The sequence below is a fragment of the Oenanthe melanoleuca genome, chromosome 1A, assembly GCF_029582105.1.
Source record: "Oenanthe melanoleuca isolate GR-GAL-2019-014 chromosome 1A, OMel1.0, whole genome shotgun sequence".
NCBI classification, from domain to species: domain Eukaryota; kingdom Metazoa; phylum Chordata; class Aves; order Passeriformes; family Muscicapidae; genus Oenanthe; species Oenanthe melanoleuca.
In genome coordinates, this window is record NC_079334.1 from 35,785,662 (window position 1) to 35,796,484 (window position 10,823).

A 10,823-nucleotide genomic window follows, 5' to 3' on the forward strand; every position below is an offset into this window, starting at 1 on the left:
AATAAATTGTTTTCCAGGGAGTTTCAGGATTGGCTTTGTTTTTTTCTAAAAATAATCACAGATTTGAATGGACATTGGAAGCTTAGCTGGTGTTGACAGCTGCTCGAAGGGCCAGCTTTGATTAGACTTACATCCTGTAGTAGTCGCTCAACAAGAGGAAAAAAGACAAAATAAGTTTGAAAGATGATGAGTTACAATAAAAAAAACCTACATCAAGCAGAAGAACTGATGAGGAAAACTACAGTTAGTCCCCTGAGGTAAATAAAGAGATTAGAAACAGCTATAAAATATTCATATTGACAAGATGTCAACTATATTGTAATGAAGATATTCTTCTGAAGCATCATGAAAGATGTGTCCAAAGACGTAGTACAGTATTTCTAAGACTTAGAAGGGTCTTTGTGCAGGAAAAAGCAGTGTACAACAGGGTCATTCAGCAGCTGGTAGGCAGGCACTGGCACAGCCCAGTCACAGAATAAGCTTGCAACATGTTCTTGCACCTCTAAAGCTCAGGTTTGTAATCTCATTTAAGATAACAGGAGGATTGAATTGTTGTCTTGTAAAGGAGGGAGCAGAGCACTTATTACATTCTTCTAAATACAATTTTTTTTACTGTCCATTAAGTTATTACATTTTGTTCATTTTAAACAATTCACAACAAACAGTGCTCTATGAGGCATCAGACAATTGAAGCCTCCAGTGGCTGCTAAAACCAGCAATTGTAACAAATGTATCAGAGCTATGGCTATGCTAGAAACTTGAAAAATCTTGCAAAATTACTAAATATTCAGATCCATTTTTCTTTGTTTTTTTTTTCCCCTAAAAGATTTCATTCATAATCAAAGCAGAATATAAATTTGCAAAACAAGGGGAGGCTGATATTAGAATATTAGAATAGTGTATATGTGTCTGGTAAGTTTTCAGTGAAAGATACTAAAAGATGTAAAAAAAGATGTGAAAAAATGCTTGGGTTGATCTCAGGTCAGGAATAAAAATACCTTGCACTGACAGATTAAGACCAAACAATTTTTTGAGTCTGTCAAATGAAACAGGAGCTGGAACCTGATTATAGAATGGAATTGCTTTGACAGGAAGAAAATAAATATAAACACTTTTATAATCTGCAGGAAAAGTACACCAAGAAACAGAATTTGGGGCTGAAGCTGAAGAAATTAACATCTAAAAATACAACATGTATTTTTTCATTTGCCTTCCAAAATAAAGGAATTGTATTGTGTCACTCTTGTCTATCTCTCTCTGTACCTGTTTGTGCTTGAGCCTCTTGATAAATTGCCACATTTGGAACAAAGAAGATTCATTATATCAGAAGTGCTGCCTTAAAAATTGCAAGATGTAGGAAAACAAGCAACTAGAACAGGAAGACTCTGTGGATTCTCTCCAAGATGAGAAAGACACACACTCAGTTCCCATCAGACTTTAATGAATCCCCACTGGAAGAGTTGCCATCCATGCTCTAAATTTAAGGAAAAATTTCCATTACAGCCAACATGCTACTAAACACCCAAGAATCTGAATTAGAGACATAAATCCACAGGAACACAAGATGCTTCTACTACTTGCAGAGCTAAACCAGCCAAAAATTAGGATGGTTAAACTCAAGAGAAAAATAAGAAGGGAAGAAATGCACCCTCTTAATTTATTGTTATTTCCTATAGGGGTTTTATGCACACATGGTAAGAGTTTTTCTCCTGGACAGTCTCACATCTTCACTGGGTGGAATATCAAATGATAGAGGAATGAGGGGGGAAAAAAGGCATCACAACTCAAGAGTCATTATACCATTAAAAAAGCACTAGCTCTGCTTCTCTGAAAGGATTTGGGAAAAAACCCAGGACAATGGGTTATTGTCCAAATCAGTAAAATGTTTAGCCATGCACACCCCAAAACTTGTGATTGAGCCACATCTATCCCCAGTTTCTCAGCATCATCACAGTCCTAGATGTCATAGATGTCACTTATGCATCGTTATTATGATGAACTGTGAAGTGAATTGATCTTAAATATCTAAAGTAGCCAATAGATTTCATTACAAACACTCTCTTATAGCAATAGCAATGATGTTTCATTCCTGCTGACCTGGAAGACCAATTTTTTCTTTACAGCCCACTTTTTTTATCTTTCAGTGTGGTTCATCTACATTTTCATGGGTCACTCACTGACAAATAACAAGGAAACATTACTTTTGGAGAGCTGTACAATATTAGTAGTAAAGAATCTGAGCTGCTATGGGGAAAAAATGGACCTTTTTCTTATTTGAAGTACAGACTATCTAGCATTAATTTGTGGCCATTTGCCTTTGCCAAAGTCCTGTTTTAACAAGCTTCTCTCTCAAAACCAGTAGACTACCAAATACTAATTCTAAGTTTTCCACACACCCTGATATGTGTGAAGTAAAGAGAACAAACAGAATATTCATTTGATGCATCACAGGGCATGAAAGGGAGCACGGCAGAGAAAAACCAAAGAAATGCAAAGGCTGAAATATAAATTCTTGTGTATTGCTGGTCCAGGACACTAATAGTGCCTTCAAACCAAGAGGATTCCATCCAATGGTAGAGTTACTGGAACACATGATAGAGGGTTCTCACTTAGCTGGTTATGCTATTTTAAAAATGGTGATTGTTAAATGATAGAGATTGACATTACAACTGCAAGTAGTAGAACTATACAGAAAAGGAAAAAAAAAAAAAAAGCAAAGAAAATTAAAAGTTCTAGTTAGTCACTTCTTTTATTTCCCCTTAAAAAGTATTACCTTTTCCCAGATCTTAGCCCAAACTAACCCTCTTGGTCCACTGCAATGAATTTTTTAAAAGGCTCAGCTGATATCAAAATGTCAGCACTTTCTCCTCCTTGTTCCTAAGAATGTCCAACAAAAACTACTGCTGGTATTTCCAGTCACTAACAACAGGCAGAAGATTCTTGGCAAAGCTTTAAATTATTGACTGAAAAGAGATCAGAAACCATTGTGCAGCACTCAGCAGGGGTTGGTTGGAAGTATCTGATGAGCATTGGTAAGGGTTAGATCAAGCCCAGTTTGCCCTTACAGTGTAATCAAAATCCCACATCAAAGTTTTGTCACAGTCCTTATATGAATGACAACAGCAATCTATTTCCACACAGATTTGTGGCAAGTTTGCAGCCAAAAGACCAGAGCATTTGGGGCTCTCTTCCTTCTCTGATTGGGAAGAAGCAGTTTTCTTCACAGACTGCTGATTTCTCTGTAACAGTGGCTCCATTAATACCTGTCTCTGGTAAAAAGGTTGTACCCACCCCAGTCAGGAACAAAATCAAACAGAAAAGGGAATAACACTGAAGATCCATCCACATGAATATTCCTCTATATATCAAATTTTTTTATCAATAAAAATGAAGGGGAACTGCAGAAGCAATTTTTTCTTGCTATCAGTTTGTCCTAATATAAACCAAGTGCTAATGGAAGAAATACAGTATGAGCTATCCAAGCATGCAATCAGCCTAGAATGCTCATTCATGCCCTGGAAAAACACAGTGCACAAATGCTAACACAACTGTTTGAGAACTGACAGTATCTCATGTGCATGGATGGGTGAAGAGAAGTATGCTCAGAAATTCATTCAATCTTCTTCTTGTATCCATTCTCTTGAACACCAGGTTCACAGATGTTTATGACTTTCTCAAAGCAAAAATACTCACAGCAGAAGCTTTGGTTGCAAGATTTTCAAAGAAATGAGAGCCCTAATATATAGCAATGTGCATCAGGCTTTACAGCTTTCTGAGGATTAAATGAAAAGGAGAAAGAAAACACTCAGATAGGGAAATTGAGATACTGTGAGACTTATTTTCTGAATCTAAATACATTCTCTAAAATCACTTTCTTAATTTTTCTATTTTCCTTGTATATTATCTCCAGTTACATAAATGAAAAAAGACTAAATTTATGCCACAAGGCACATGGCTTTAACATTGAATTGGAAACCAATTCAAAATTTATTTTTATAGGTTTTCATGGGAGCATTTTGTCCGGAGATATTTATGAATTGATATTGAAATCTATTTGTGAATTTGGGAATCACTCAGTGAGGTAAAAAAAAAAGAGTTCCCTGCTATTTCCTATTCTTGGTGTATGGTAATAATGTAAAACTATTATTGACAAGAGATGCTAAATGTCAGTGCTCCCTTCAAAGCATCTATCTTTTTGGCTGTTCCTCTCCAGAATTCTTCAAAATGCAGAGCCAAAGTAGGCAGAGAAAGGACAGGTCTGAATTCATACAAAGCTGCTACCACCTGGTCTCCATGGAACTTTTCCAATTATGCAATTTATGCAGAAGTACTCTCCATACCAGATATGACTAAAAGCAAAGACCCTGGAGACCCTGATTCTGCAAGTAGCCTGAAATTTCTTGTAGACCAGGCTGGTCACACAGAACAGGTCCAGAATGATCTTCTCTTCTTGTGGGATTATATAAAGGGCAATAAAGAATGCTTGGCTGAGACTAGGTGAAAATCCCATAATTTCATGATAGAAATTTACACTGTCTTTACAGGCAATGGAAAAGTGTATAAGACAATGAAGAATCAGCATTTTTATATTTGGTAATGTCCATTTAGATAAGACTTATAATGATGTATGGGGCTTAGTTTGTGATAAGTTTCTGACTTTTTTTCGGTGCGACATTCATTATCACCATTGACCTAAAATTTTTGCAGAGTTTTGTGAATTTTTCAAAATAGCATTTCTGTTAGTGCTACTTACTTGTAAAGTTTTCACAGAAAAAGATGGGCTTTTGCAAAAATCTTTTCCATTATCCCTGTATGCAAAAATATTTTCAGACATTATCCTTCTAGTAATTTTCTATTAACCTATGTAGTCACATTAGAGCACTTTATAGACAAGTCTTGCTTGGTTAGTTATATTGCAGCAAACTGTCTTACCTATGTGATTCAAAAATAAATATTAAGCCACCTTAGTCTCAAGATAGGTTACTGCATTATTAATGGCTCTTGTTTGCCTGACCTTATAAAAAGATAGTTGATTTTGTTGTTCCAAATATGTATAAATAATTCAAGAAAGTGTTTTTATAAGCAGGTTATTACCTATAAGGATGTAGCTTTTAAGACAGCCTTTAGTATTAAATATGTATAACTGCCACATATATTATTAACAGGTACCCAAAATTGTTAGCACACTACCTTATTACCAGAAAAACAAATGAGAATTCTGATATGAAATACTGCATCAGAAGAGATGGGTGAAAGCAGACAGTTTTTTTCTTAAATACATCTGCTTTCCATTCATGGGAAATGGAACAAACATCAGTGTAAGGGCTTCACGTGTTTTGTCTCATTGTTATTAGTTTAGAGATAGCAGGAGAAAATAAGAACTTGTCTCACAGCAAAAGGAACATAAAATCATGTCTCACTGGCAGGGAAAACAAGCATATTTGCCATGGAGAGGACAATCTGCTGTTTGATTCCTTTGATGCAGCTCCTATTACGATGGTCACAATGTCAGGATTAATTAGACCAGAGAGTGGTGTAAATGCCAGGAGAAGAAGTTGCTGTACATCTGTTCTAATTTATCTCATGGATGTTCCTTCAGTGAGTGAGGGAGGAGCGTGGCTTGGGCCATCTGTGCCCCAGTTAGAGAGAGCAGGATGGCCTGCTGCCTGCAGGTGCCAGCAAGGGAGCTGTGACAGAAAGGTCAAAGATTGCTCTGGAGAGAGCTGGGGAATTTCCACTGGTTCACAAACCTCTGACTGCAGAGAGGCAAGAGAGACTCCCAGATGACCCAAGTGACCTTGAAAGGGAAAATAAAAACTGGATCTTCCCAGGCAGTGGTCTCTAGGTTGATCTTCAGCCTGCTAGCAAAGGAATAGGACATATTGATAAGAGCCCATTTATAGATGCAGAAATAGTGGCAGGAAGAAAGTCAGTGGAAGAGACAGAAGTGCCCTCTTAAAACATCTTTAACCAGCACTTAAGACATCAAATAATAAAGGAAAGATGGCAAATTACTTTGTTCAAAGATTTACTAAAAGTTTTATATTGACCTGTACTTTCAGTGCTAATTTTATAAAGTGGAGATGTTTCACAACATGATAAAACAATGAGCAAAAGCTCTGTGTGTTTGATTGGTTGCCCATACATTTGAAAGAAAAGAGCAGGCAATGAATTAGCAGAGATTCCACATTTGGATTTCTATTCTTGGGTCATGGAGAACTTGGGGAATTATGTTTAAAAAAGTAAATTAATATATGAACCTTGAATATATTTATTACATGCAGCTGCCTTAGAAAACCAGTGCCAAAAACTCAGTTAAATTGGGCCAGTATTAATCTTTTATTTTTTTTTAATTGGATAAAGATTAATTAAAAAAATGAGAATCAACACAGAAGAGAAATGGAAAACAATGAGTTAAAAAAAACAAACTATGTGAGAGCTGAGAAATTACTATGTAAACATACAATTGGAGATGAATTTGTAATATGCAATAATGGCCATCAAAAATTCAGTGCAATTTTCTGTTGAATAAGCTAAAGGATCACATCCTGGGGCTTTAGTTTTCCTCCAGGGGCTAGGAGAGAATTTAGAGAGGTGTAATTAAAAATCATGCTTCTACAGGGATTAGCTGAAGAGAAAAAAAGGGTACAAATATGGAATAGAATTAACTAACAGTGCTGTAATTTCAATAGGAGAAAACATGGTACTCAGTTTTATTTTAAAGAAAAATTAAAAAAAAAACATTTTAAAAAAGGAAAAGAAAAGAGAATGGGACAGTTTTTAATAAAGTATCTACATGAAAGGGTATAACTACAAAGGAACAAGATTTTAACAACTCAGAGATGTGAATAAAGATGGGGAAGAGCAGAAGTTATTTGAAGCAGCAGGAAATTTAAGGATGAGCATTGTGAGAAAGTGTCCCCCAAGTAGAGCCTGTGAAAGTGAAGAACAGCCTCTTCAGGAATTGCTGAGCCATATGTCTGTAAAAGGCTCCAAAGAAAGCATTAAAAAGACAGCCTGATGGAGCTAACAAGCTTTCATTACAGGTAGCTAAGCTAAATAATACATAACTAGAGGTCATTTCCACCACTAGACTATACTAATTTTCTATAGTACTTCACTTAATTGAACTAATGAAAAGTTGGAACTTTCATTCAAAAGCACATTGAAACAGATAGACTTAAAATTGTTCCAGGAAGCTTCTGCTTAACTATTAATTTACTTTACTAGTTTTACTGAGCAAAAGGATTACCAAAGGATCCTACTCAAGGAGAAAAATGGGAATAATCTCTTGGATCTTGTCACAGACTCAGAAGCACAGAGTAATCCCAAGGTTTTTTCATTAAGGTTTTCAATTCACTTGAACCCCAGCAGCTCTGAATAACTATGTCTGCTATGCATCAATAGCTGTAATGAAGAGCAATTGATAGAAAGCAGAGATTTAGTAGCAACTCAGCAATTAAATTGCACAGCTAGTCTTTCTTCTACTGTTCCCTGGTGCATACAATTCTGTTCATTAATCTGCATGCTGATTATAGCCCCTCTGTGGTATTGATCTGCATTTCACTGTCCTGTGTTTGCAAGAACATTGTAGTTGTGATGGGCAGCTACAGTACTGCATACACATTGCATTATGGCTGAAATATTTAAAGCCAGAGAAAGAAATAAAAACTAGTCACCCTTGAACTGATTAGAGCTCCTGCACATTTGCTATGACAATATTTTCTTCTTCCCTCCAGTTGTTATTAATAGAAAGAAAAATTAAACAAATTTACACAAAAGAGGACAACACAAAGTGATCCTTTAGAAGTCGTTTGACTCAAGCAATCTCAAAATCAGTATTCTGCAATTTTTCAACCAATTTTATGCCTTTACAACAATTTATTTCTCTAGATACGTTTGTGTGGACAAGTACAAGAAGGCTAATATATGCAGTTTTATTCACTAGTGAAGGCATTTCTCTTCCTTTTGCATTCCAGTTTCTTATTCTGAATTTTCTGTATTTTTATTTGGATTTGCTCTAATGTAACAATTGCTTAGGTGTTGGGGTAGGTTTTTTTGGGGGTTTTTTTGGGGTTTTTTTTTGGGTTTTGTTTTGTTTTGTTTTGTTTTGTTTTGTTTTGTTTTGTTTTGTTTTGTTTATTTAAAGAACACAAACTCAGAAAAAACAGTACATCTGTGGATTCATCCATGCTTGAACTGGGCAGCTATACTATCAGCTGTCTTCTCTGCACATCTACACCACCAGATACAAGACTAGAGGGGGGAGCTCCTGGCTGGAGGAGCTGGAAGATGATCCAGAGAGTGATGTAGAGGGGCAAACTGAGGGACAGACATTTAAAAGTGATTAAGAAGGTGTTATAGAAGATTAGCAGGAAAGGGAAAGCTGAATCTTAACACCAAGGCAAGGCTGCCTGGAAAAAAAAAAAAAAAAAAAAAAAAAAAAAAGTCTGTAATGTAACAGCAAATAATAGCAAAAGAAAAGTAGAGCTGACATAGTCAGCATGTGCATCTCAGGAGGCCAATTCTGTCCCTTTGAGAGATGGGTCACTATGTCAGCCAGTCGCCTCTGGTGAAACAGAGGAAATACTCCTCGACCACTTCTCTTCCAGATTTCTCTTGTGATGAAAAGGGAATCACTGCAAAGAAGAAATGTTGCTGAAAGAAGAACAGAAGGAAGAAAAATGACTGACGAGAAGAAAGCAACTGATGGGGAAAAGAAGGAAAATGTGAAATAAACAGAAGCAAAGCACAAAAACAAAGGACAGGAAGCAACAACCAGAAGAAAGAAAGGTTTTCTGAAATATCTGTCTGTAAGAATGAAAAGCAAACCAGATGTACTACAAAAGCAGTTTGATTATCAGTAGGATGTGTATCTATAATAGGATACTAGCCCAGTCCTGAAACATTTATGCATTTATGTCCAGGGGATTTTTCTGTTCCTTTAAACTTTTCTCCTTTTTTTCTGCCAAAAATCAGAAAGAAACTAACAATTTTTTTTTTTTTGAAAATTGCTAATAATACTGGTACAGCCAATAACCACTCTTACAGTGAAACCATGAAAACTTAGCAGAGATTTGTACAAGGCTGTCATATATTTATGTGGGTGCCCTATGAATATAGTTCACTTACTATGAGATACTTATACGAATCTCTTTCAGGATAACTATTTGCAAAGATTATTCAATATCTTCTGTTGGTGCTATTCCATTTTATATGGATTTAAATTATTTAAATTATTTAAAATATGCACCAGGTCAAGAACTGTGTGAAAGCTCTGCCTCACTTGTAGTGAAGCTAATAGCTGAAGTGGTTTAAGACCATCTTAATCACTGCTTAACTCAACATTTCACTGGAGATTACAAATCAGGCTTGATTAAACTGAACCCATACCTTGGCTACTGGAGTTCATAGCTTGATATCTTAATACCAGAAGCCTTTGGCAGAGAGACAGAACAGGCAACTGTGGACAGCAGAGCTGAGTATTAATTTTTGACCCAATAGTAATGGTACCCACCTGAGAAGGACAATCTCAAATTGTAACATCTCCAGAGATAAGCAGAACAGGTATTTACCCCTTGCCTTGCTCAGAGAAGTGTCCTGTGTTTGACAGTATCCAGTTCTGGTTTTCACTAGCACTTCCTGGTGATTATTGAAATTTTTCATTAAAAAAGCAGTTTCTAGAAATAGATCAAAATCCATGGTGTATTTACACTTTGGTGAAGCAGTGTGTCTTGTTTTCTGCTTTCTGCCCAGCTCCTGAAACACAGAGACACCTTGAGCACAACAACAGACAGCTCTAAATGAGCTGGAGATTCTCTCTGACAATATTTTTGTTATCAAATGTCTGGCTGCACTTATTTTTCATTCACTGACTGCTTGATTCATTGCCAGTGGTTCTCTGCCAGTGGAAACATCCACTCCAGTGGATTACTAGCAGCATTTTGGCCTTAAACTCCAGCCAGATTCCACAGAGCTTAGCTGGCAGGAGCTGCCTGGAAAATGCACAGGGTCTAGGGCCAGCACATCCCCTGGGTTCAGCACGGGCCCTGGCTGGGGCAGGACCATGCAGGGGCCCTCTGTTCCCTGGAGCTGCCAGGGTGTCCCCTCATCAACAATGAGCTTTTAAAATTTACAGTTTTAACTGCCACCCACTAAACTGCATTGTTCTCTTTTTCAAGATATGGTAATTTCACTGCCTGAGTTTTCTGCTTCTATTCTTCCTCTGGTTTAGCCAGTCCTTGCCTCCTGCTAATTTTCCTATGTCTTATTTCCCATCTTCAGGACATTTTCTTCAGAGGTCATTTCTTCCTGATGTTTTATATTCAGGCATTCTCATTTGTTGGCCTAGTATTTGTTTTATGAGTCTCCACTTGATTTATGATTTCTTTGCTATTGCCTCCATTTTTTTACTGTTATTGCCTTTTCCATCAGCCTGACCTTACTTTTTGTGCTGCTGATCTCAGTCTCTAGAACAACACTTGCTCTTGACTTTCATCCTAAATTACCTCTTTCATGTGAGGCTCATTCAAATGCCATTTGGAATTCAGATTTCCTGAGCTTGATATTGCAAGCCCCAGAGTAGTTCTTGAGAAAAGAAAGGCCACCTGATTTTGATTAAAGCCAAAGGGTTTGGACAAGCATGCTGCAAGCCGCCTGCTCCTGCAGGGATCAGCCTGGCTCCCCCAGCTTGGCAGAAGTGCCATGCCATTTTAGTGCTGCTGGCAAGCCTCTGACTCCCACTGCCAGTGGCAAAGCACAGGGTAAGGCACCACCAGTGTCAGGATGGTTGGAAGAGCTGGGCTGTACTAGAGAACATCCCA